This window comes from Coenobita brevimanus, chromosome 44 (assembly GCF_032717465.1).
Source record: "Coenobita brevimanus isolate Jiangsu-jjx chromosome 44, ASM3271746v2, whole genome shotgun sequence".
Classification (NCBI taxonomy): Eukaryota; Metazoa; Arthropoda; class Malacostraca; order Decapoda; family Coenobitidae; genus Coenobita; species Coenobita brevimanus.
In genome coordinates this window covers 30,875,820-30,881,256 of record NC_136997.1, presented here as the reverse complement: position 1 = coordinate 30,881,256, position 5,437 = coordinate 30,875,820, and the positions used below count along the sequence as shown (strand labels likewise).

The 5,437-nt window shown below is 42.6% G+C and overlaps 2 pseudogenes; both read left to right on the top strand.

Annotated features, from left to right (window-relative positions):
• The first annotated feature begins 329 nt into the window (after window positions 1-329).
• On the top strand, window positions 330-1,360 carry LOC145398136 (uncharacterized; annotated as a pseudogene).
• A 1,767-nt stretch (window positions 1,361-3,127) lies between these two features.
• On the top strand, window positions 3,128-4,882 carry LOC145398039 (uncharacterized; annotated as a pseudogene).
• The last annotated feature ends 555 nt before the right edge of the window (window positions 4,883-5,437 follow it).

Genomic DNA, 5,437 nt, shown 5'->3' with positions numbered 1-5,437 from the left:
GAGATCCGTGTAGGAGCGGGTAAGTGCCCATTTTGGTGCACTTGGGAGAGTTTACGACTCTCAGACTGAGCCGGCTGTACCACCATTGCCAGCCTGCCGCCACTATGTCTGATGTCCCGGAAGGATCTCTCGGCAAACAGTTATCAGGCACAGAGGACAAGTCCAGGCATGGGAGCAAGGGTTCATCGCATAAAAAGGATTTGTCCAGGTCCACGAGCCGCTCTTCCCAACGGGAAAGTTCCAGACAGGTACATAAGCATACCCGGGGTCACGGCTCAGATAGTGAAGGTGAGTGTGATCCTCCACCCACTCATCCTTTAACCTCAACTTCACGGGATGAGGTTAATTCTCCACCCTGGGCTATGGTGATGGAAGCTTTGGCTGAGTTACGGAGTGATGTGAAGAAATTGAAGGAGGAGAGAAGCTTGGCTACAGGCGGCGCCATTAACATCAGCACTGACGGTGACTTTGGGGAGAATGCTAACAGCCAACCCACAGAGGTGATTGATTCCGGTTTTCAATCGGTTCAGCGTCATGATTCTAGTGGTGACAGTGACACTCAGAGTGACGTGTTCACTGGTAGTGTCCTCCTGCAGTGTGCCAAGACTTACGGTCCTGTTGAAGATGTATCTGGTGAGGTTGACAAGCACGTTGCCGACATGGTGAATCATGTGTTTGATTACGGCATGCGGGAGGAGGAGTACAAAGAAATTTTACTTGACGACATTACCAAGAGACCGAGCAACTGTCATGCTCTAGCCCTGTTTGAATGTAACACACAAGTTTTGGATGCGCTGAAAACCGATGCCAAAAAGGCTGATTTTCGTATGAAAGAAGTTAGTAAGGCCATTATAAAAGCTGCCACAATAATCACCAAGTCACTCACGGTGCTGGACAAAGTCGCCCAAGAAGGACAACCAGATGTGGCCCATGAAGTCGGCATGCTTAATGGTGCGCTAGCATTACTGGGAAATGCTAACCACAAAAACAACTTGATGCGCAGGTTCATCATTAAGCGCGAGATCAATCAGAAATATGCTCACTTATGCTCAGATAAGGTGCCAATGACTAGGCTTTTGTTCGGTGATGATGTTTCTCAATCTGCCAAGCACATCAAGGAGTCGGAGAAATTGGAAATCAAGATCACACCGAAGAAACCGTTTCAAACATGGAAATTCGGTGCAGGAAAAGTCAGAGGCTCCTCTGGAAAAACCACCTACAGAGGATTTTCGTCCAGGTTCCACCCCTATGGACAGCGGACATATGGACACAGGAGTGACCACCGACAATCCTTCTCATGGCAGGGTTCGGAGGCAAAAAAAACTCCAGAGGGCGGGGACAAAGCAATCCCCGGCAATAACTGAGGTGAGGCATAAATTTGAAGCTGGCAGGCTTCAATATTTTGTGCATGAGTGGCATAAAATAACCAATGATCCTCATATTTTGGATATTGTTGCACATTGCCATCTTTACATTAATGTTGATGATATCAGTCACTTATTTTCTGAAGGAACTGAATATGTTTTTCGTGAGGAGGAAAAGGTCATTATTTGTCAGGAAATTGAAAAGCTGTTAGATCTTAAAGTTATCAAGGAAACACACAGACAAGAAGAACAAATTATATCCCCAGTTTTTCTGCGGGGGAAAAAGGATGGAGGTTTTAGAATGATCCTTAATCTGGAAAAACTAAACAAGCTCATTAATTATAAACATTTTAAAATGGAAAACTTCGAACAGGCAATTCGGCTTATTAATAAAGGTAATTACATGGCCCCAGTCGATCTTAGGCATGCATACTATTCTGTCAGTATAGCTGAAGAGCAACAAAAATTTCTTTGCTTTAAATGGCAAGGGAAAATCTATCAGTTCACCGATCTTCCTAATGGGGTTGCAGAAGGGCCACGTCTATTCACCAAACTAATGAAACCCATTTTTGCTACACTGAGAGAGATGGGACATACCATCACCAGTTTCATTGATGACACACATATCACACAGCTCATTGGAAGGATGCTATGAGAGCATACATTCAATAGTAGTGATTCTAAGGAAAATGGGATTTTGTATTAATGCTGACAAATCTGTCCTAGTACCTACAAAACGTTTGGAATATTTGGGGAACGTCATTGATTCAGAAAAAAACTGACAGTTATATTACCTGACCGGAGGAAAGAGAAAATAGTTCAAAGCTGCAAACAATTATTTCATAGTAACAGAGACAAAATCAGGAATGTGGCCAAAGTAATTGGGCTTTTGGTCGCTGCAATTCCAGCAGTAGACATGGGGAAACTACATTATAGAAAGTTGGAAACTGCTAAAATTTCAGCACTGGAGAAAGAAAAAGGTAACTTTGACAAATGGATGGCTGTCACATATGACATGAAAACAGATCTGATTTGGTGGATAAATCTCATTGCAGTGCAAGACAGAAAATTTTTTAGGACGGGTACGGAAATAGACCTGTACACTGATGCATCAAATTTAGGTTGGGGTGGTTACCTAAATCATCAACAAATTAATGGAAGACGGTCAATAAAAGAAAAAGAATAACATCATTTCTAAAGAACTCAAAGCCATCTTACTGGCAGTGAAATCATTTGCACATCAGATCAGAGGGAAACACATTCAGGCATTTTGTGATAACACGACAGCGGTAAACTATGTCAATGAAATGGGTGGCACAAAATCCGCAACATGTAATGACATCTGCCTCGAAATTTGGGAATGGTGTGCAGAAAATGATGCCTGGATTACATGCTCTCATATACCAGGTAAAGTTAATCTCATGGCAGATGCTGCATCTCGAAAGTTTAATGACAGACATGAATGGAAATTGAACGAGACCATTTTTAGGGAACTTTGCGAAATCTTTGGAGTCCCAAGCATTGATCTATTTGCATCCAGACTAAATAAACAGGTACCTCGTTTTTGTTCTTGGAAACCCGACCCAGAAGCCGAATACTTTGATGCCTTCTCAATAAGTTGGTCACAGTTTGACCTAATCTACATTTTTCCCCCTTTTGCTCTGATTGCCAGGTGCCTTCAGAAAATGCGAGCAGAGATGGCAAGGGGGTGGTTGATTGTGCCACTGTGAACGTCCCAACCATGGATGGGGACCCTACTCAGAATGCTCATCAAAGAACCAGGGCTAATAATGAGAAGGAAGAATGTATTGCAACAGCCGTCAGCAGCAGAGGAACACCCCATCATGAAACACACCAGATTAATGGCATGTCTATTGTCTGGCAACAACTGCGAGAACGAGGCATATCTGCAGTGGGTACGGACATTATCATGGCCTCCTAGAGACCAGGAACTGAGAAACAGTATCGACCACATGTCAATAAGTGGATACAATTTTGTGATTGACGGCACATCAATCCCCTTAATCCCGCTGTAACGGATATTGTAAATTTCCTGTCCGACACTTTCCACAGAGGTGTGGGCTATGACTCTGTAAACACGGCGAGGGGAGCTCTCTCCTCACTAGCGATAGTTGTGGACGGTTGCAGAGCAGGAAACCACCCTCTTGTCAACAGGCTCCTGAGAGGGGTATTCAACTTGAGACCGTCAAAACCCAGGTATGCAGAGACCTGGGACGTCCAGCTGGTGCTCCAGAAACTGAGAACTATGGAACCGTTATGCAGTCTTCCCCTAAAATAACTAACACTAAAATTAGTGTTTCTAATGGCACTCACGCAAGCAGCCAGGGTGCAAACATTACATTTGTTAATGCTAAAAAACATTAGAATTGGCAAGGATTCTGTTTGTGTTTGGTTAGAGGGCAACATTAAACAATGTAGGCCAAAATTCAATGTGCAGTTTGTGGAGTTTAAAGCTTACGCTAAAGATAGAAGAATATGTGTTTATGAAACATTGAAAATGTGCTTCATAAAATTTGAAGCACATTTCAACTGACGTGCGGTAAGTCTCATGTACTTCATCAATTTTGCAGAACCCCACATTTCTTATTCATAAGTTACTGCAGAAGAGGAAGGTCACAGTAGCTTTATAATCCTTTTAAAGATAATCACATTTCATATTATAATTATGTTCAGGGAATTCCATCCATGTATCTCAAGAACTTCCTTTGTACGATTTTTCTGCCATGAGTTCAGCTAATATAAGCTGGCTGACATACTTGTACCTGAAATATTGTGCAACTCTTGGTTTAATCCACCTGGACGCATATCATACACAAGCAGTGGTAAAAAACACTGTCTAATACAACTACCCTTTGACAGATCTGAACAGACAGTGAAGTTAAAGGACGAGCAAATAGTCTGCCTTTGTGGAACCTTCATGAATTGCATAATATTGCCAAACTACCGGGGCAGTTTTACCCAGAATCACCAAAATTTGATTAGTTTAATAACCATCTCTGTAAGCCTGCAAATTTGTTTTATTAGCAAGAATTTCCACTAACCATTTAAAAATTACGTCATGTAAGCATATATATTCAACTTAAGGGAGACCCCTTCGACTGCAAAGATAACAGGACTTTGTCTTATACATTGTGTGGTACAGCTGGTGTCCAGGGTGCTGAGGCAGGCTATGAATGCCAAGAGGGTCACACTTATCATGGTGCAAATGAACATCTATTTTCCCAAAGTATAAATACCCCTCAGTATTTCCTATCTAAATTTTCTCAGTCCGCTACTTAAAATTTCGAGGTCAATAATTCCAACATATAAATTCCTAGGTTGTGTCGGGTCTGCTGGGTCAGGCCATGAATGACAGTAGGGTGCAGGTGCTTTCTGGGGTGGCTGTGGACATCTTAGCAGCGGCCTACATGAGCAACCTTGTGTCAGTGCTTACCGTGCCCGTCTACCCACACCGTATACAGACGCTGGAGGAACTGGCTGAATCTGACATCATGTAAGAGTAACATAAATTCTTGTTTTATCAATTTACAACCTATTTATTGTCTCTTATTACCATCAGTGTACTTTTTTGCAAACTTTATGTTAGTACTCACCGTGCCTGTCTATACACATCGTATACAAATACTGAAGGAACTAGCTTATTCAGATATAATGTGAGTTTTTCTCTCTTGTCTCCATTATCCCTCTTTTGATCTAACTTCTTGTTGGAGAGGGATTCTTTCATGTGATGATATCGACATAGCTGGGTGGCTCACCTGTTTGGTTACACGAATGTCCCTCAGCTTCTTTTCTATTCCCCAAAAAGAGAATGGTGGACTTTCTTCTTTACCCCTGCACAATTGTTGACTCTATACACAGGTTTTATCCGCCCCTGTGTGGAGTACAACTCTCATGTGTGGGGAGGTTTCCCACATACAGCTCTTCTCAATAGGATGGAGTCAAAGGCTTTTCGTCGCATTAACTCTCCTCCTCTTACTGGCTCCCTTCAACCTCTGTCTCTTCGCCGCACTGTTGCATCTTTATCTCGTTTCCATCGCTACTTCAATGGCCAC